This window comes from Macrobrachium rosenbergii, chromosome 22, assembly GCF_040412425.1.
Source record: "Macrobrachium rosenbergii isolate ZJJX-2024 chromosome 22, ASM4041242v1, whole genome shotgun sequence".
Classification (NCBI taxonomy): domain Eukaryota; kingdom Metazoa; phylum Arthropoda; class Malacostraca; order Decapoda; family Palaemonidae; genus Macrobrachium; species Macrobrachium rosenbergii.
In genome coordinates, this window is record NC_089762.1 from 35,611,513 (window position 1) to 35,635,808 (window position 24,296).

Here is a 24,296-nt window from a genome sequence, read left to right on the forward strand (position 1 = left end):
TATATATATATATATATATATATATATATATTTATTTATATATATGTATATATATAATACATATATATATATATATATATATATATAAATATGTATATATTTATATATATATACATATATACATAAATATATACATATATATATATATATATATATATATATATATATATATATATATATATATAAATATATATATATATACATAGAAATAGATATATATATATATATATTAATATATATAGTATATATATATATATATATATATATATATATATATATATATATATATATATATATATATATATATATATACTGTATGTGTATATATATATATATATATATATATATATATATATATATATATATATATATATATATATATACATACATACACACACACACACACATATATATATATATATATATATATATATATATATATATATATATATATATATATATATATATATATATATATATATATATATATATATATATACATACACACACACATCCACTCATGAACCACAGAAGTTCCAGACACTTTTCTGAACAAATCACACTGAGTTCAAATATCAGCACCCGATATTTCCCAAGAAATATCATGCAACGGAGAAATCACAGTGTGTATTAAAATATATAACAGTCAAATTTGACGATACATTTATGCATTTCACGAGCTGTTATATTTTCCAGAATGCACAAATATCAACCTATACAGAAATTCAGTTAATTACGAAGACTTCTTTCGCCACATTTAAAATGCTTGCGGACTTGTACATAAAACAAAAAGGATCATAAAGAACTTTATTAAAATTTCATTGCTTGCTATTCTTCTCGAGAATGTTTAATTAAACGCATTTTTATGCAAACAAACTTTTACGGTAAACAAAGAAGTTTGCTTTGTGCATATTTTCAAAACCTTGTTCGTATGAATGAAGAAATTGTTAATATCCAATTTATTTCTTTGTGATTTATAGATCGTAAAGGTTTCATGGACTTCTCGGAGATGAGATAACTGAACATCCAAAGAGTTTGACACGTATTTGTATAGCACTTAGATTGAAGAAGAAGAAGAAGAAGAAGAAGAATTCTTCGATGCAACGTTATGGTCAATCGAATACCTATGTTCTTCTCCCGGTATATAATAATACGCGTACATATACTACAATTCCCATGAACTCCCAGAAGCCTTAATAAGACGATTTACTCAAGTGGATTTAGTTAATAGCATTAACATGTCATGAGAGAATTCGCTTAAGGATTTTCTTAATGAACTGTCTCTCTCTGAGACACTACAAATGAACTTCTTGCTACCTAAATATTTAATAGGTAAATTCATATTCAAAATATTGATTATATAATTAATTCATAACAAAGTAATCTGCAAAGAACAAAAAATGATTTTATTTTGAGGAAAAGAACATCAAACTCAATGATAGCGAACTTTCTCAGGCGATAATAGCATACTTTTAAATATGCATTTTCTTGTGTTCTTCACACAAAATCGAGTAACTCATGTTGATTTTTTAGAAAATTTATTAGTTTACCAATTTGAGGGGACCTTGACCCAAATGCTCCCGTGGGGTCACTGAATACACCTCAAGTTACAGATGCCCGTTTTATGAATATGGATATATATATATATACATATATATACATACATGTATATATATATATATGTGTGTGTTCTAAAAAATTTGTATTATTTTAAATGGTCAACATAAACTTAATTCAAAAGGGCAAGCGAGGAGAAGCATATAGCCTACGCCACGTTAGCTTGTAAGGTAAATGTATGGTTCGAAATGTCAGGGACTGGAACAACAAAGGACAGAGAGAGAGAGAGAGAGAGAGAGAGAGAGAGAGAGAGAGAGAGAGAGAGAGAGGTTAAAAAAGGTTAGTGTAGCCTAATTTACAATTCTGTCATAGCATTTCTCTTCCCGTTGCATATAGAGCTTTTTTTTGCGGGGGTTCTTTTATCATGCAAAAAAGTAAATGGACTATGAAAGCAATTATGGGTCTTACTATTGCAAGAGAAGTCCCCTTAAAGGTACTGATGTGTGGATAATATCTCTATTTATCCTGACAATATTTTCTCTCAGCAGCAGACGTGTCTGTAAGCAGTTGCGGTGCTGGAATTTAGTCTCTTAGTTTGTGTTAAAGGTAGACGCCGATCCGTCAAATATAAACCATTGTTATGCAAATTCTAACTAATCTGAAACGAAACAGATTGTAAATATTCTGTAATATTTCATGAATTCAGAATCATATCTAAATTTGAAATTCTTATCTTTTTCCTACAGCTGACTTTCCAGAGAGTTTCAAGAGAACCGAAGTTCAAATTCAATGAATAATTAGTTCGCAGCGGAGGTTCCCTAAAGGAATAATTAGATTGGTCTTTTCCAGTAGCAAAACTTTAGATGAAGTTCTGGTAAGTTTTCATTCTCATAAAAATGAAGTTAAACCAACTGCTTTTCCTTGGGAGTTTAAGGAAAGTTTCTTTTGAAAGTCCACCCGGAATTTATTAGGCTGATCGAAACCGACCTCAGGAAAAAACACCAGTAATGATGAATCATGAGTGTTTGCTAGTTTTATGTCTGGAGATTTAGTGGTCAGAAGGTAATGATATGTCTAGTTTATGTAAGGTCTGCAGGATTTTCATAATACAAATCGAATTCCACGACAGACCTAATTAACACCGTTAAAAGCCACCCCTCTTCCCCGGCTAACAAAAAAAAAAGAGAGTAAAAAAAAGTGACGATTGGACCCCATGCCTGACAGAAGCAAACCGTTAACATCAGTATCTTAATGCCAGTCCTGGCCCTCCTGGGTTCGATCCTGATGTGAGGTAGAACTTTATTCCGGTTGCACACGCGAGTTTGTGTTGATCTCCTCAATAGAAATATAATCGTTATCGTTACTGATATCAAATTTTGATATACTCGATAGACAGAATTTCATGGGAATTTTGATAAAGACTTTAATATCAACAGGATCATTTTGCCATATTCCGGATTCGTTAATAAAATTAAAGATTTTCGTGAAGTCTTTTGAGAATGTCATACGATTTTATTAGACCTATGTAACGTCTGACAGACAGAACATACTATTTTGTCAGTTATGAATGACACTCACTGAGAGAAACTGACCTACGTAGTTCAATTATATTGCGTTGGTACTGATTTTCAGAAGCCACCCAAGAGTGAACAACCAAGTAATTCTAGCACCTGTGAGGACTGAAACTTGGAACTGATCTGGTCGTGGAGAGTAAAGTTGGTTGATTATAATATTTGCCACAGAAATTCCAAGATTCACCGTTATCGAAAACTGACGAAAGTTATAACAAAACATGACGTCATTCGCTTCGAACTAAAGTTACAGAGAACATAAATACGTTGGGTAATAAGGATTTTTAGTTTTCTGTAAAAGAAAACTATTGTACCGGCTTTGTCTATAAGTCCGCACTTTATTCTGCCCGCCCTCAGATCTTAAAAACTACTGAGGCTAGAGGGCTGTAAATTGGTGTGTTGATCATCCACCCTCCAATCATCACACATAACAAATTGCAGCCCTCTAGCCTTAGTAGTTTTTATTTTATTTAAGGTTAAAGTTAGCCATAATCGTGCTTCTGGCAACGATATAGATAGGCCACCACTAGGCCGTGGTTAAAGTTTCATGGGCCGCGGTTCATACAGAATTATACCGAGACCAAGGAAAGACAGATCTATTTTCGGTAGTCTTGATTATACGCTGTAGCAGCTGCACAGAAAACTCGATTGCTCCGAAGAAACTTCGGCGCATTTTTCACTTGTTCTTATATATATATATATATATATATATATATATATATATATATATATATATATATATATATATATATATATATATATATATATATATATATATATATATATATATATATATATATATATATATATATATATATATATATATATATATATATATATATATATATATATATATATATATATATATATATATATATATATGTGTGTGTATGTATACGTATGTATATATAGTTTTTACTGCAGCTCTCCTAATAATATGCGGTTGGCGTGAGTGCCCTCGAAAAGTGTGGTTAATTATAGAACGTAGAAGATTCGTGCTTTTATAGTAATGAATTTTTTCGTTGCTTTTACGTAACACTTCTACTTACGAGGAAAAGTATTGGTAAAGGAAGGGCCTTCCACTTATAATAATAATACTGTAAGTGCTTTTCCAGCCTTTACGTAACTAATGGCTCTTGCCTGCTTCTGATCTTGTTTCTTGTAGTTCTTTGATAATAATAATAATAATAATAATAATAATAATAATAATAATAATAATAATAATAATAATAATAATAATAATAATTAAGTCTTTAATAATAATAATAATAATAATAATAATAATAATAATAATTGCCAGTCTTTAATAATAATAATAATAATAATAATAATAATAATAATAATAATTACCAGTCTTTAGTAATAATAATAATAATAATAATAATAATAATAATAATAATAATAATAATAATAATAAAAGCTCTAGACTGCTATTTGTTTATTCGATGACCAAGTGTCCTTATGTAACCCAGGCCGGAGAAAGCAAGAAGAGAGAAGGTTACGGTTGAAAGGTATGGTTTATTTAAGAGATTCAGAAGAATAAAAAATTAACAAAGTCCATGAGAACAGAGAAGCTTGGTGAGAATTCACAAGTTTTGCTTTAGAGGGAGAGAGAGTCTGTCGTTGAACAGTGGCTGTGAGAAGAGATGGCCTTACGGGTGTTACAAGGCTGTCTCATGACAGGAGGAATTATTCGCGTGCTTTTACGACAACAGTACTGAAATGATACTTGCAGAAGAGTGACAGAGGACTGAGATATAAGTCAAGGACAGGGTCACTGGTCAAGTGATTTGTATTATGCTGATCCTTACGCGACTTGTGTCTTTAGATGAATCCTACTAAGGATAGGGATAGAGGATCAAGCAACTCTCATATGAGAAAAATCCTGCAAACAGGGAAGGTCTGGCTACCATGGAATGCCAAAACATGAACAAAAAAATTGTAACCTTTAGGAAATGATAATGGATTCAAAGTTGACATCATTAGGGAAATCACAGAATCAACTGCACCAAGACTTCCTTATTCAACCGGCTTTTTTTTGTGGTAAATATTTAAGGACGGTCAGACAAAAAACGGCGACCCTGGTAGATTCCGAATGCGCTTCCGAAAAAATAAAAAAAAAAATTTCAGGGAAATTTTTAGGGGAAATCTGTCATGGTCTGAGAACCAGTCTGTTTAACTCTGTAACATATTTCGAATTTGATTTCGACAAAGTTTGTGTTTTCATGGAAATTTTATGGGAAAAACCGCCATGGTTTGAGAACCAATATATATATAACTCTGTAGTGGTTTGGTTGAAACAAAATTACCCTTTCAACTTTTTGGGAATTACAGCTAGGCCAATTCTGATTCAAATTTCCACGAGAATTTTGGACCGAAAATAATAATCCTAGAACACACATTATGACATTTTATTCTCAAAAACTCTTGTAAGTCAGTAAATCCTCGGTGGTAGAAATTTCTTAACAGAAACAGAAGTCTATAATATACGAATTGGTATCTAGCGTGACGGGAAACAACTAGAAACCAATTTGCGGCAAACGTTTATCCTTACAAGAAAGTCAGCTGCCAAAGAAAAAAAAAAAAAAAGCCAGGACAAAAAAAATAATCATATTACAGCCCCCGAACACCATTTGTATCAAAAGCAATAACCACATTTCATGTCAGCGTCCTACTTACTTTTTGTGTAATAACTCGACTCCATCAAAAAAAGGCAACGGGTCCATATTGGATGCTAATATAATGCCGTATAATCAAGAACAGCGAATCCTGACCGTTTGTAACTTTCTTTGGTCATTCGACGCAACGGCCACTTGAACACCTGACACTTTCTCAGGTGCTCCGTGAGGAATAAGCTCCTTGATACTAACTTTTCTTTTGTGGTGAGTTGTTTTGTAATTTAAAATGATCTCAGTAAACAAGAACCCTTAGCACATACACATATTACATATACATTCATACACGTTTATACATATATATGTATATATATGTGTGTGTGTGTGTGCGTATTAATTTTTTCATTTATATTCATAAATATTAAGCCACAGATTTGTCAGTTATAATTCCACTTGGTTGTATTTGTGGCTTAATATTTCTGATATATATCTATATACTGTATATATATATATAGATATAAATATATATATTATATATATACATATATGTATGTATACTGTATATATATATATATATATATATATATATATATATATATATATATATATATATATATATATATATATATATGAGTTATATTTAAAAATAAAGATCTTATCCCCAAGTGGCTCACTCTAGTCTAGACATTCAAGTATAAAAAACTGAAAGATTGATAATAAATCTCTTTGAGGGCTAAAGAATGGCAGTAAATGCACATTCAGAGCCGGGATTTCCAACTTCCTACCCTCTGCAGGACATCCTCTTCCCCCGTAATGATGATTAGAAATTTAAGCAGTGTACAGTTCAGAATACAATTCAGAATAAAATGAATGGGTAACTAATTTGTCATTTAACTGTGTTACTGCAAACACGAACCATAATTTCACAGTTCTTTACACGATGGGCATATATTCTTAAATACCCATACACATATATACATGTATACATACAAACATACATACATTATTTGCTTATCTACGCATCCAAATACACTGTGAATTACATACGTGTCTGACAAAAAAGTGACCAGGAGATTCTAAATATATTTTTATGCCTAAAAAGCAATGAACAATTAAACACTTATGATATACACTCCATATCTCTCATATATATTTCCAGGCAGTCATCTAAAGCAGACACCTCGCCTTCGTCAGTAATGGGTCCCAAAGAGTTACTGGGAGTGGTTTTCCTGCTCTTCTTCTTGATGAATGGCGAGGGAAGCTCTGTCATTAAGCCTAAAAGAACGAGAGTGTTTCACGTCGTTCTGGAAGGGAAGAGGCCAGACTCCAGATTCAAGTCAAAGGAAAACTTGACATGGGTAGGGTAAGTCTAAAGTCTATTTTGCTTTTCTTCGTGATGTAAAGGGTAAGTATAGGGCGAGATTACCTTCTACACGAAGGCAGTAGTGTTAAATTGTACGTGAAAGGATGAGTGGAAAGTAAAGGAAGGATTTGGCTTCTAGACGGGAAACAGAAAGTGCGTGGCTATAGATGAAAGGCTATCGCTAAACGAGTCTAGTTGCAGGGACTTGATATTTCTGGCTTGCTTGCTAAACTTTTTTTTTCAATAGGACCTGAAAAATGTTTTGGAGGAAGAATTCATATTTAAAACGTTTGACATCTCTCAATTCCTTAAGGATCACCTGGACTGAAGAATGTGAAATTAACAATTTGGCAAGAGACTGATAGCATAGATTCACCTTCCTGTCAAACGCAAATGCTCTGAACAGGAGGGAAACTCACGATGGTGAGTTAATTCCAAGTATCAACACTCGACACTGCAATAAGTTTCTGTTTGTCAGTTTCAGTTATATTTCAAGTCTTTTATGTGAAAACTTTCACAACAATGCCATTATTTTCATTCTTGCTATTCAGTGTTCAATTCCATTTTCCCTTTTCCAACTCTCTTTAGAATGTATTAATCTTTTGTTTGATTTTCAACTTACAATTTTCAATTTTGAAATGTTGTCGGTCATATTATCTCATCTAGGACAACTTAGCTTTTTATCCTTTGGCACTAGAGGATCCAGAAAAATTTCATTGGGGGCCAGCACCAATTTTCATATTATACATACATACATACATACATACATACATACATACATACATACATACATACATACATACATACATACATACATACACTCACACACATACATATATATATTATATTTCTTTAATCGATTTTTTTTTTTATTATTATTATATTTCTTATTATTTTATTATCTAAATCTTCAACATTATTATTTTATCAATATTTCTCATGGGGGCGGGGGCACGTGCCCAGGTGCCCCCCGCTAGTGTCCCTTGGAACACTACTTTAGTTATCTGGGTACTTTTTAATTTGTTTCTGGCCTTGTATGGAAGGAAGAAATTCACATCTGGTTTGTTCTACGACTTGGTCACCACTTCTAATGCCACGAGAAAGCTTATTATCTATCACTTTGCATGTATCATTTTGGCCATCGTTATCATTGGCAAAGAAGTCCTTCGTACCTCTTCTCGCTGACCCTGAAACACCTGTCAGGGCCACCCCTTCTCACATTAACTGGCTGGAGATCAGCTGTGCTTGATTTGCGTAACCTGTCAGTTACAGAAATTCTATTTTGCCTATGTTCTCTTGATTTCCAAGAACCTTTGTCTCTAAAGAAAAAGGCCCATTTTTGGTTTTGTTTTGTTTTGAGACAAAATATGACTGTTTTTGATCTGTTCCTTTTTCTTGATATCTTTTTGGCGTCCTGATAACTTCTAAAAAAAAAAAAAAAAAAGAGAAAAACAAAATGGACCCTTAGCACAGCAAGTGTTTTAACCTTTACAAAGACCAGTCTTAGACTTTAGCGCAACGTAATGTATATTCAAGTTTTCGCAGTGAGTCTGATGATCCCAGATTTTTGACTTATGGGTTATCTTCATCTACACAAGATAGAGCAAGGTTTCCATTTTGAAAATCGATGAAAATAATTAATGTTAGAAAAGTCATAGCGATCATTAATTTTTGAACTAGATGGTAATAACAAATGCCCAGTAACTCATCCCATTTAGAATAAAAGCTAGTTTCTGCACAGAGAAGGAAGGATACTCAAATGAAAAAATATAAAAATAATTTGAAAGATAAAGAGAGAGAGAGAGAGAGAGAGAGAGGAAAGATAAACAAATGAATAAATTTACAAATAACTTTATAAATAAATAAATAGAGAGAGAGAGAGAGAGAGAGAGAGAGAGAGAGAGAGAGAGAGAGAGAGAGAGAGAGAGAGAGAGAGAGAGAGAGAGAGGACTCTGGATACCATTACACATACGGTACTATATGTATTAAAAGTTGACGCTGTGGGTAATTCCTGGTTTTCTCACTTGTGTTTCAGTTGTGTCAAGTATTGCGGAGGCTGCATCGCCTTTGGCTACGACCCCGTGACTAAAATCTGCAGCAAATACTACTCTTTCTCCTTAGGCGGGCGTCCACCGCCAGTGACACCGGACCACCAGACCTTCTGGGACAGGTACTTCGTGACAAACGACTATCCCTCTCAGAAGGTCACGTGGTCCCAAGGGCGAGCTTCTTGCTTGAAGAGGGGTGGAGACCTGGCCTACTTTCCCCGCTTCGCCATGAATCTCTACTTTGCCATACAGCTGTTTTTCAGAAACGGCCCGTCGACCAAACACTTCTTCGGCATCTACAAAGGTGGCGGTGGGAAATGGGTGAAGATGTACGACGATTCTAAGCAAGGTTACCGTTGGGCGGCTGGGGAACCAAATGATACCGCTGTTTATGCGTATTACAAACGCGGTTACCTTCGCGGAATGGAGGAAGACGAGACGGTGGTCGCTCGAAGTCTTTGCTTGAAGGTTGCAGAGGTTGAGTACCCTTGAGGATTCTTGAATGTTTTCCTTCTCAATACCATCTATGATGTCAGCATTCAATTGAGTTTACGTGTATTTCCGCTCGCTGGGTCTTTAGTCCCTTGCATGCAAATACGAGAAGCCGAGACATATCGGTCATCTTATGAGTGGATTTGTTCGAAATATACCAGACTGCTTTTGTAACTATGTGTACGTATGCCTATTACGCACACACATATATATAGAGTACAGTATATATATACATATATATGTATGTATATATATACATATATATATACATATATACATATATATATATATATATATATATATATATATATATATATATATATATATATATATATATATATATATATATATATATATATATATATATATATATATATATATATATATATATATATACTGTATATATACTCATATACTCGCTATGGCGGGTTGACTGCAGAAAAGCTATCATTCCTGTATTCTTAACGCTGTGTTAGTAAAAATTACGAAAGAGGCCTAATCAATGGGGGCTCAGGCTATGATAAAAAAAAGTTATTTGAACTGTCTTCGACAGCAGTACGTAAAACTGACGCCATGCGTACACGCATAAGAAACGCCTGAAATTTCAGAGAATAGTAGAAAGAATATTTTTCATAACATGAAAAACGAAGTTAGAAATATTAAGCGTAAAAAGATACAAATTGACATTAGAATCCACATAGGCTCCACTTTTAAACTTAATTAGTGTTAGTGGCAGCCCCGGTGAAAATTAAACGCACATTTTAAGCCTTAACATCTCAGTCATTTATTTTATGTCATAAAGCTAAAACAAAAATCTAGAATTATGTCAGAGCAGACCTGCTCAAAAGATGCCAGAGTTCCGCCTCTCGGACAGTGCCGTTCAGGTCTGACAACTTCCCCCCCCCACCCCGCCCTTAGTTACGCCACTGATCTTAAGAGATTAAATGATATCCTGAATATCGATAGTTTTAGAAAATAATCGGCCCTATTCACTGCCACATTTGTCCTTTAACTGCTTGCTTCAGATTTTAGCTCTACACAAGAATACATCCACAGGTTTTAAGTCTCTTGTACACGTACACAGCGCATTAACCTATTTAATAAGTAATATATCATCCAAGTCTATGTAAGGATTATTCAACGGTTCGATGTAAGGTATTATAATACTCGAACATTATAATTTATAATGATGAGCCCGGATGGTAAAATTGTATATGCTAATAAAGTTTGAAATTTGTCCATAGTATTTTTCGTTCTTTTTTTTTATAACCTTGATGAATCTGCAGTTTTCTTATTAGACAAAGGAAGGTACATATTACATTATTATGCTGGGAGGAGAGGAGAATGTAACTGGAAGCGGATCATTAACGAAAATAATTTAAGAATTACGAAAACCATCAAGGTTGTTTTATCTGATATCCAGGTGGGTGAAATTTCCTTCGTAAATTGAATAAATTCAGACGGTCTTATAAAATAGTTCAGTCAAATTTGCCGAGAAAATCGTAACATGGAAAGCTGTCTTGGAAAGTATGCAAATGAAAGCTCTTTTATCAGACACCATCACGAATCAGTGGTCTCAATGAAATGATTTATAATGAATAAATGATATCAAACCAAGCCCATTCCGGAATATCCCTTCTGCCACAATAGAAAAAATAATATATTTTTTGAAAGACTACCTCCTAAAAAACCAGCCCCCTAATTTTTTTTTTCTTACGGGCTCAAATCTCCACCTTTCATTCAATACTGTCTTGATTTCTCTGAATCCACAAAACAAAAGTGAAGGTCCTCAACCTTTTTTGGCCCATGCACCCTTACACCATGTGTCAGAATGTCATTCCCCTCCACCCGCTTCCCAAAACTGTCTGTCTCAAAAGTTGCATTCCAAATAATATGCAACAAAATACTAAAACAAACACATAAGCTAGCAAAGAGAAAGCCGAGAGTGACCTCTCAGTAGCGCGGACCGATGCCCACTGCGTTTTGTGTGGTCCTAGAGCCAGTTTGAGCCTGCCAATCTGTGGTCACAATTCCCCCTCCCTGAAACTCTGAAATTCCCCCCCCCCCCGATTGAGAACCACTGGTATAGACTGTTCATCCCCTGGTTTGAGTAATCGGTAACAGATCAAACACAGCGGGAAAGAAGCAAAAGATCAGTATTGTATTGTAAATTGGCATCAAATATCCAATGTCTGGTCTACGAGAGTTTTCTTCAATACATATGATTTTTTTTAGGGCGTTTCAAATTGCTGGAGGTTGTTTGCAATAATATTTAAAAAAAAACTGGTACTTTTTTAACGTGTATCTGCTCTCAAACACTTGCACAGACACGTACAAACACACACACCTATGAATATCTGTCTGTCTAACTATCCATACAATCTATATAAACGTCTATGTATATATATATATATATATGTGTATATATATATATATATGTGTGTGTGTGTATAATACACATACATACATATAAATAAATATATATATATATATATATATATATATATATATATATATATATAAAAAGACACACGTACATATACATATATAAAACATTGTTAAAATTCTTAGGTATTTTACCTTGTGATGTCAGTAATTTATACAATAATAATAATAATAATAATAATAATAATAATAATAATAATAATAATAATAATAATAATAATAATAATAAACTATTCACTGGCGGTCTAAGGTGACACATTATCAGTTGGGTGTGGGCATGCTACCATTAATGCCACAAGCATATCGCCACAAAGATCTTTCCCAGAAAAAAAAAAACCTTATTTGGTTGTATTCCCCAGGATCTAAATGTCATTGCGTTAATGGACGTGTTACCACAATCCATTTTCCAATGTAATATTCAGCGAGTGTATTAACAGAAAAACCATGACAAGAGAAAAATAATTTCTCTCACACGGAATAAGACCAGAGTTTTTTTTATCGTATTTTTTCCCCTCTCTTATATTCTTATAATTTTGTAGGCGGTCAGGTAATTAGGTTTCTGCTTTCTGCCAGTGTAACCTCATTCATTTTGCTCTTTTTAGTTCTCTGTAAAAGAAATATATTGTGCCGGCCTTGTCTGTCCTTCCGCCCTTTATTCTGTCCGCACTTTTTCTGTCCTCCCTCAGATCTTAAAAACTACTGAGGCTAGAGAGCTGCAAATTGGTATGTTGATCATCTACCCTCCAATCATCAAACATACCAAATTGCAGCCCTCTAACCACGGTAGTTTTTATTTTATTCAAGGTTAAAGTTAGCCATAATCGTGCTTCTGGCAACGATACAGGACAGGCCACCACCGGTTTGCGGTTACAGTTTTATGGGCCGCGCCTCATCCAGCATTATACCGAGACCCCCGAAAGATAGATCAGTTTTCGGTGGACTTGATTATACGCTGTAGCGGCTGTACAGAAAACTCGATTGTGCCGAAGAACCTCGGCGCATTATTTACATGTTTTATAATTGAGTTTCTTAATTTTTACAATGGTCTATATTAGATTAGGGGGCAACTCTTCATTTAACTTTTAGTTAAGTTCCTTCTTCAGGTTTACAGTTGCTTACTTCTTTAAGAGACTGAGGATATTAAGAAGGTAAATTTAGAGAATAAGAACGGAAAGACCCCACTGCATGAGTTCGTGGGATTATGTTGTTGAAAGAATAACTGAATTACTCTCCACGGCCTGTAAATAAATATGAAATTAAAAAAGAATATGAGAAATCTAAGGGTCCTTCCTAAAGTGACCGTGGATGTAAGAAGGGTAACAGGGATTAAAACATTTAAACACCCCCAGGTACTGATGGGATCATAGTGGTCAAAGGATAATTAAATATATTGCCAGGGTATGTAAGCAAATATTAAATGTAAAGGCATACTTGAAAAATAAGGGCTATTCCTGAAGTGACAGAGGATGTAAGAAGGGCAAGTGAGAGATTAAAGAATAGAAGGACCCCAGGAGCTGATGGGATTGTGATGGGGAAAGAATCATGGACTTGATTGGCAGGATCAGTAAATGAATATGGAATAAAAAGATATACTAGCAACCTAAACCTCCTTTATCCAAAGGGCACTCCTTCAGCACTCCTTCAGTAGTTTTAGTGGGACATAGCTGAACTTTAACAGTCACAGGTGACATATCTGTTGAAGGAAAGTGACAGTCCCCAGGTGTCACACAGGTAAAGAATTCTAGAATCCTACACTTCCTGAAGGCAACATGGAAGTTAGATTTAACATTTTAATGCGTCTCAAAGCTTAATTCGGATGCCGAAAGGCTCATAGGAAATTGATCATTTCCTTGACATCACTCAAATTGATGGCTTCTTTTCCCACAGCGTTTTGGAAACGATCATATCATCAGTTGTTCAGGGGCTAAAATGATCATTTATTTCGAAAACCTACTGGAAAGAAATGAATTCGAATCCAGCTTTATAAAAGAAAGCTTCTGTATGAATGAGAATATTGGTCAAGGAATATTAGGTAAAGGATTCTCAAGGGATCGTTCTTCAGAAGGAGTCAGGATTTGGAATAACCGAAAGGAGTCTCATTTCATACCTCCATCTCGCGAACGAGAAAACGAATATGATTATTCTCTTGTATTTACTGTGGTGATGTCAGTTTCCTTTTTGGTGCTATATTCCGTTCATCTTCAAGATTTATGGACTTCCTCGTTGCCTCTACCTTCCTTACAATACATGACTTTATTCCTTCCAGACCCTTGTTCCATTTTCCTTTTAATCACCTGTCATTCCATTGATGTTAAGCTTAAGCTCAGGTCAGGCACTTGGCAACTATCGTTGCCCATCCTTCACAGAATTTAAACAGAAGACTGAATTGAAATGAATATAGAATTTAGGCCAAAGACCAAGCACTGGGGACCTATGAGGTCATTCAGAGCTGAAACGGAAATTGACAGTAAAAGGTTTGAAAGGTGTAACCGAAGGAAAAACCTCGCAGTTGCACTGTGAATCAATTGTTAGGAGAGGGTGGAAAGTAAAATGGAAGAAAGAGAATATGAAAGGAGGTACAGTAAAAGGAACGAACGGGGTTGCAGCTAGGGGCCGGAGGCACGCTGCAAAGAACCTTTAGTAATGCATACAGTGCACCGCATGGGCTGCACTGAAGGCACTAGCCACCCCTAGGGGTTAAACAGAAGAAGAAGCCTATTGTATTCAAAATACGACAGATTATACTTGTACCTATTACTGTACATTTGAAAATGAGCCGAGCCTTCTTTCATCTTTGTATGCAGAATTCAGAGATAAGACTTCGAACAATGACAAAGCTTTAATCCATAGTAGAGACTTTCTCAACAAAAACAGCTCACTCGTAAGCTGGATAAAAAAAAAGGAATATTTATCTTATGAAAAATAAGACCTTTTCTATCAATGGGAGAGAGTCATCTCGAGTGACTAGGCTCGAAACAATTCCAGATGATGTAAAAGTTCGTTTTACAAGATAAACATACGAAGTAGACTCTGTCTTTCTCATTTATCACGGGAGAGAGAGAGAGAGAGAGAGAGAGAGAGAGAGAGAGAGAGAGAGAGAGAGAGAGAGAGAGAGAGAGAATCCTTGAACAATTTAGTGGAACAACTTAAGAAGAATATTTGAAACCTCATGCCGTAATAATAATAATAATAATAATAATAATAATAATAATAATAATAATAATAATAATAATAATAATAATAATAATAATAATGAGGACACCAACAACAGCAACAATACGAGTAAAACCTTCATTGCCCAAATCATTAAAAAGAAAAAATGTTTTCAACAACTTACTTTAACGTGAACAGAGAATACACAGCAAAACAATATCCAGAATTGGCTCCTCCTTTATTCCATTTACTAATCCAACCCCTGGTCTCTCCATTCAAGAGAAGAGGTCACACCCAGGAGGTCCACTTTAACGCATTAGGAAAGCGAAGGACTGGTGTCGCCTCAACGGCACTGCAAATAAACAAAGAAAGTGGTGATAGAAAGTGGTCATAGTCTGCTTGTTTAAAAAAACGCTTATGGGGGTCTTCTATGCTCGACAGAATGAAGAAGAAGAAGAAGAGGAAGAAGAAGAAGAAGAAGAAGAAGAAGAAGAAGAAGAAGAAGAAGAAGAAGAAGAAGAAGAAGAAGAAAACATCTGTTAAACCTGATGAGGAGACCATAGTAAGCAAAGTGTATCTCGTGCAACTCAAATTATCAATGACACCACTAGACTCATGCTAAGAGCGGGAAAAAATGTGAATGGTGAATATAAATACAAACACACATACACACACACACACACACACACACACATATATATATATATATATATATATATATATATATATATATATATATATATATATATATATATATATATAATTAAAATTGTTTCAGTCCAGTATGTTTGTTTTCATCCAGAGTAAAATGTTTTCCATTCAAGCAACTAAGAGTCCAGTAGTTAACATCACTAGACTCATGCTAAGAGCATTCAATGCAATACACACACACACACAAGGTTTATAGATGCATATAATTATAATTCAAAAAATTGTTGCCTAGCAGTATGTGGTAAATGTTTTCCTCCAGAGTCCCAGTAGTTAATCCTTTACCATTCAAGCAACTAAGGTTTAGTAGTATTTTATAATTCAAATTGCGAACCTTTGAAGCGAACTAAGTAAGAGGAGGCTCATTGTATTATGCAAAAAAAAAAAAAAAAACGATGCCGAGGGAATGGGATGCAAAGTAGTATGATATAATTGTGCATCAAAACCAATATAGAAGACCAATCTAAGTCTTCTATCAAACACAACTCGTTTTGAAAGGAAAAAATAAAAAAACAAGATGCTCTTCCTTACGTGAATTGCATCAGCAGTGAATTTTAACATCTTGGAACTCGAAATGGTTCTTTCTTTCTTTTGATATTGCAAAACCTCTGGCAATGGAAATAACCTGTTAACAAAATGGAAATATGATATCCTTTTACAAGGAAAAACTCTTAAAACAGATACGTGTGTATCATAAAAAGTTCAAATAAATCACCGTGTGTACCATAAAAAGTTCAGGTTTAAATAAATCACCGTGTGTATCATAAAAAGTTCAAATAAATCATTGCAAAGTTAGGGTTCCCCAGTAAGCAACTGATTGGCTTGAATTTGTATAAATATTTGCACGGAATGTTTTCCACTTCCTTTATCATCTTCAGTGTGTCTTTTCCATCCATCATTGTGTGGTGTTGCAGTTTGTTTATTCGAGTTTCAAAACACAAAATTTTACGTAGAAAAAGCAGGGACAGACGAGATAAAGATTTCAGGAGAAATAGTTCCTTCAGACATGACGGAGGAGAAAGAGAATTTTACATACAAAAGCAAGAATGGATGGAAATTTGTGAAAAACTTCATTTGGACATAGGTAGGTTTTGCTTACCTGTATCTAAAGAAAGGTTCCCTTCTACATTTTAAAAGAGAAAACCATAATTTATGGAAAAATCGCACTAGATATCATAAGGGAGGTGAGAAAAATGAATGGTATTGATGAATGAACAGAATATCAAGGTCACAGACTTGGTGTACCAAACCAACGTATTAGTATAGTAGAGTGTATGTATCTTTGTAGCAGAGTGTATGTAGCTTTGTTGCAAAGTGTATGTATGTATCTTTGTAGCAGAGTGTATGTATCTATGTTGCAGAGTGTATGTATGTATGTATGTATCTTTGTAGCAGGGTGTCTGTATGTGCCTTTGTTGAAGAGTATACATATCTTTGTAGTAGTGTATGTCCCTGTGTGGGTGAGTGTCTGTACCTTTGTAGCAGAAAATATGTATCTTTGTAGCAAAGTGTATGTATCTTTGTAGCAGTGTATGTATCTTTATAGCAGAGTATATATATCTTTGCAGCAGAGTGCATGTATCCCTGTAGAGAGAGTATGCATCTTTGTAGCAGAGTGTATGTATCTTTATAGCAGAGTATATATATATATACATACATATATATAATTCATGTATATATATATATATATATATATATATATATATATAAATATATATATATATATATATATATATATATATATATATATATATATATATATATCTTTGCAGCAGAGTGTGTGTGTATCCCTGTTTGTAGCAGAGTGTATGTATCTTTATAGCAGAGTATATATATATTTGCAGCAGAGTGTATGTATCCCTGTAGAGAGAGTATGCATCTTTGTAGCAGAGTGTATGTATCTTTATAGCAGAGTATATATCTCTGTAGCAGTGTATGTATCCCTGTAGAGAGTATGTATCTTGGTAGAGGAGTGTACGGATCTTTATAGCAGAGTATATATATCTTTGTAGCAGAGTGTATGTATCCCTGTAGCAGTGAGTATGTATCTTTGTAGCAGAGTATATGCATCTGCGTGGCAGAGTGTACGCATCTTTGTAGCAAATCTCCAATTCATTCTTGAAAATATAATATCAGGATCCAAAATATCACTACGGGATATCGATTAACTTTTTGCTACTTCTGTTCGCATTTTAATTTTTTTTTTTTCTTTACTTTGCTGATGTCACCAAATGTTGTGTCAACAAATGTTGGCTTCCGCCCGTAATAATGTCAACATCCTGATGGAATGTCAACATCGTATTTCCAATTACACCGGAGCTTTCGGCAAATACATTTTTCCCCCGGGGGTCGTGTCTAAGTAATTAAACCCTGCGATTGTTAAGAATCAAGATATTATTGACTTTTCTTACGAGGAAAACACTTGCGACTTTAGGCTATTTCGTGTGATGATTGGATTCAAACTATCCGGAATGTTTCTGATAACTCTTTCGAAAGAAGAGCTCTTTGCGTGGGCTGGTAAGTGTAAAATTAAATTATAATTTTATTTTATTGATTTCAGTCTGCAGTAGTCTTCCATTATCATTTTACAGTTCATATTTAGGCTGAAACATATGTAGAATATATTGGTAACTGTCACCAGTTAAATAATATACGTATCTTTAATATTCACAATGACTTTTTATGTATATATGGACGAACTTCAATAGTTTTTGTCTCTCTCTGTGGCAAACTGGTCCGAGTTACTATTGGTGCATGGGTTCGAACCCCTGCACGAAAGGTAGGCCTTTTTTATTTCCCCGCTCGGAACTTATACAAAATAGTTCAAGAAAATTAAGCAGTTAACTGGTCATTGCGGCTATTATACTGTATATATATATATATATATATATATATATATATATATATATATATATATATATATATATATATATATATATATATATATATATATATATATATATATATTTATATATATATAATATGTACATATATACATATGTTTATTTATATATATATACATACTGTATATATATACATTTATATATATAATATATATATATATATATATATATATATATATATATATATATATATATATATATATATATATATATATATATATATATATATATATATATTATAAGGCTGCAGGTCTAACAAACAGAACAGAGTACAAAGATCAATCTTCACATAAAAGCATATGGACAAAGACTGCTTGAATTTCTTTGTTCCATATCCTTATCTGCATGAGAGAGAGAGAGAGAGAGAGAGAGAGAGAGAGAGAGAGAGAGAGAGAAATAAAAAACGTAAAAAAAACCAACGATAAAAAAAGACTCTTTCTCTCTCTCTCTCTCTCTCTCTCTCTCTCTCTCTCTCTCTCTCTCTCTCTCATTTTTCGTCCATGATTTTGGGTGCTGGAAACCGGCCATCCCCGATTGGATCTACTCTTTGCGAGGACCTCCTTCCAAAAGGAATGATCACCGGGGAATTGTTGGGCGGAAGGAAGAAGGAAGGAAGAAACGAAGGAAGAGAGGAGAGGGAGTGTCGGGGAGTCTGGGGGTAGTGGGGAGAGTGCTCCCTCTTTTCAGAAAAGGTCGGGTCGAATGATTAAGTCTCCGGGAGATATTCCGATAAGGAAATCTCTTTGTTCTCGCATATCCGCCAGTAGGAAATATTCAGCCAACCCGTTCGAGAGAAAATGAGGATGATTCAAATTTATTTTATATTTGTGTTTGTCTTGAGCAAGTTTAAATGTAATTTGTTTACTGATGATAGTAAACAAGAAAAAGGAAGGATACAAAGTTAAACTGGCAAAAAAAAAAAAAAAAATTAATGATTAAAGCACAAGGCGATGAACCTATGAGGGAGCCTTCAACTGTAAAAAAAAAAAAATTAATGACAAGGAAATTATTCATTAAAAATACTCATTATCATGGGTCTTATTTACTGCAGGAAAAGATTAAAAGTCGAATGGATAAGAAAGAGGACTAGGCTCAAGGGAGGTACTTCCAGATGCCTATTTAAAAATGAGTAAAAGTTTTATGAATTAGGTAAAACTGAAGCTTATGGAATTTCTCAAACTAAGGATTAGTCGATGAACGAGGACGTGTCTGGGAATATCTCACTGTATAATGTAAGTGTGAGATATGGTGGCCTCGCTGGTGTTATGTGGCTAACGAGAAAATGGAAGAAATCATTTTAAAGACTCAGTAACTAAAATAGTATGTGAAAAAAAGTTACGCTGAGGCCAGTCTTGAGTGGAAGAAAAAACTAAAAGCGAGAACAAAGCTGATGATTAGATAAATTTAGCTAAAAGTTTATAAATAGGTAAATTTCCTTCGATATAATCACATAAAATAGGTAAGCAAAGGGGGACTGATGTGGATAATAAGATCAGTCAGTCCTGAAGTCCTCATTTCTTTGACGGTTTTAAAGGTTAAAGAGTGATTATCACAAGAATTATCAACAAGTCCGTTCATTTCCTTTATTAAGCTTTTACACAATAAAATGCGTAAATAGGCAACGCCAAGAACAAAGAATAAAATAACTAACGAAACTTAGTTAAAAGCTTCTCCACGATAAAATTTGTAAACATGAAAAGCAAAGCAATTAGAATGAAACATCACAAAATGTAATTAAAAAACATAAGTCTGGGAATTAAGGGATAATGGACACCATTTTGATAACGAGACAGTTGTCAAGAAACTGAAACGTGAGAGACTTGAGAAAATATAAAATGTGAGAAACTGTGAAAAAGTCTCAACACTAGCGGATCCAAGGGGGCGGGGTCCACCTGGGCACGTGCCCCCCGCCCCCATGAAAAATAATGACATAATAATATTGAAGATTTGGATAATAACATAAATGAGAAATATAAAAATGGGAAAAAATGAAAAATTTATTTTATAACTTATATATATATATATATATATATATATATATATATATATATATATATATATATATATATATATATATATATATAATATAATATAATATGAAAAATTGGTGGCCCCCATTAAATTTTTCTGGATCTGCTAGTGGCCTAAAGGATTAGAACAGGTCAGAAGAAACCAGGAATATTAGATGTTTGTTCGTATTGTCCAGGAACAAGACCTACTGGTGGTCAAGGATATTTTTCAAAACACACAGGTGGGGCATCACTGCCTTCCATTTCACTGGTGAAAAGGTAAAAATCCGGCAGCCTAAGTAGAATCTAGTTACGGCGATGAGTGGATGACACGGACTCATTTTGGGAAATGGGATACAAGCTGGAGAAAAAATATTAATGGAGTTCTGGGACTGAAATGACAGTGGAGCTCTAACCTATTAAGCCTAACTTTTTTACTGTTTAGTTTTCTGTAAAAGAAAACTATTGAGTTGGCTATTTGTCTGTTCGTCCCCACTTTTCCTGTCCGCCCTCAGATCTTAAAAACTACTGAGGCTAGAGGGCTGCAAATTGGTATATTAATTAACCACCCTCCAATCATCGATCATACCAAATTGCAGCCTTCTAGCCCCAGTAGTTTTTATTTTATTTAAGGCTAAAGTTAGCCATAATCGTGCTTCTGGCACAGCTATAGGTGCCAAAAGCACAAGCCACCACCGGGTCAATGCTGAAAGTTTCATTGGCCGTGGCTGGGAGTTTCAAACAGCATTATACGCTGTACAGAAAACTTGATTGCGCCGAAAAACTGCGGCTCATTTTTTTTAAAGAAATCCAGCCCCTGTCATAAGTTATCGATTTTTGTTTAGTTTTCGGGAATTGTAATTTATTACAAATATCTTTAATTTTCCTTTTCTTTGCTTTGACCTGAGTATTTCATACGGAGGGAATATTTCATGGACGAGTTTTCAGGCTCTCTGAAAACTCTTTAAGGAGAAAACGTTGTCTAAACTGATTAATGCACGAGAACCAATAATGAGCAATCATTTTTCTTCACATAATAGCTTTCCCCTTTCATTCATATAATGGCCTTTCCTTTCAATTCAGTATGTGAGAATTTCTAAATGTCAGACGCAAAATAAGAAAGAATCAGATAGAAGAAGGAATGAGGAGGAGGACCACTTTCTGACTCATCACAAAACTCAAACAGGATACGAAAGCTTCAAGGAGCCTTTTGTTTGAGATTTAGTTGTTTCATTAAGAACTTCATCGTCAGCAGCAAAGCGCAAATGTGATTCTGTGACGTGGAATTGAAAAAACATTAAAAAGTTTGCATTGGAAGGTTGACAAAACGGAACTAATGGAAACTAAACGGGAGCAGATATTCTTCGTTTGATCTGCGTCTAACGAAACTGAAAACCAAACGAGCCATGAATAACAAAACCCAAACAAAACAAAGGACGGCTAACGAGTTAATTCCCGTTGCTGAACAGGCGACATCAAAAACTGAATAATTAGTACGTGAACAAGAACAACAAGAGAAACCAAACAACAACAAAAAATCGAAATAAATAGAAAATATAGTTTGGTTATCATGAAAACAAAAGAATTGCATTATTACGAGAGCGGAAGCGAAGTTTATGTTGCAACTCTTTATCTGGAATAAAAAATTCAGATGCAATCAAGACTTCAGAGAAAGGCGAGTTCTCATTTACACTTAGAAAGGTTTCTCTTTGTCAGGAGATTACAATATATATATATATATATATATATATATATATATATATATATATATATATATATATATATATATATATATATGTATGTATGTATGTATGTATGTATATATATACATATACATATATATATATATATATACACACACACACATATATATATATATATATATATATATATATATATATATATATATATATATATATATATATATATACATATACATATATATATCTGTGTGTGTATACATATATACAGTATGTGTAAGTAAGGTGATTTAAATTGATAAAATGAACTAGATATTTGAATAAATAAATGAATGAATAAATAAAAATCCAAAGAAATGAATAAACCTACTGTCTAGTTATTTGAATAATCAAGTAATAAACACTGAATAATATTCTTTCCATTAAGCAAGAACGCGCGCGCACACACCCACACACACATAAAGAGAGAGAGAGAGAGAGAGAGAGAGAGAGAGAGAGAGAGAGAGAGAGAGAGAGAGAGAGAGAGATTCAACAATTTGAAACATAACACAGAAAATCTCCGCTGATGGATGTCGTCCCTTGGATGAAATAGAATCTTCTTCCTTAAATTTACTCTGAAATACAAAACCCGCCCTTCGGCAATTTACTTTTAGAAGGAGATACTTCCTGCTTACCTGTTCCATCTCACTTGCAACTACTGTTCAAGAGGTAATCACAACAACATCAACAACATCAGATAACAATAATGGAAACTTAGATTCAGCAATATCACGCTGTAGCGTAATACAATATTCGATGTTAAAAGTACAGCTGGGGGCGTTCAGTTCTTTTTGAAACGGAAATCTTTCGCTCTAAGAAAAACGATACAACGACAGAGCTCCCAGCCTGAATTCAACCTCGGAATATTGTATTACACTGGAGGAAGACTACTGTATGTTTTGTTTCTCCGGTAATATTCGGAGGATTTTCAAGTATTTTGTGATATGTGAAATACAACATTTCGAAGGAAACTAGTTTGTAATTAGACAACATTGGCCAAACCTAATCATTGTTGAGATAATATTCAGATAATTACGAATATACACATTCACCTGCGATGTGGCAATAATAATAATTAATAGTATGCATGCTTCACACACGTATCTGTATGTATATCTCTCTACCTATATACAATTTGAGTAAAAATCTAATGAGGTTCGAGGGCTAACCGAATGACTGACAAGAATAAATCTTTTTTCGTAAAACAGACTGAAATATTAGTTATGAAACTTCTGATTAACTGTTGTATCTTTAAGCTCTTTTAGTGCTATACTGTATATCATCGTACTATATCCTATACTTCCACTGTATGTGTATATTATACAGTATTTAATTAATCTATACACACACACATATATGTATATATATATAATGTATATACATACCGCGGAAGTATAGAAAGATATTGTACGATGACATATTGCAATAAAAAAGCTAAAAGATACAACAGTATGATCAGGAATGAAATACTGCAATTTGTCATAGACCTCCTGTTCTTTTGCAAGTGATAATTGAATTTAGGAGAAATATCAGAAATTGGGCCTGAATAGCAAATAGAAACATTGTTTAGACGTAATACATTAATTTTCAATGGCTGGAAGCACAGTTTACATGACTTATAACATGAGCAATGCACCGTGGGAGTAAAAATTGTATAAATCAATAACTCATCAGATGGATTTTCGTAAAGAAA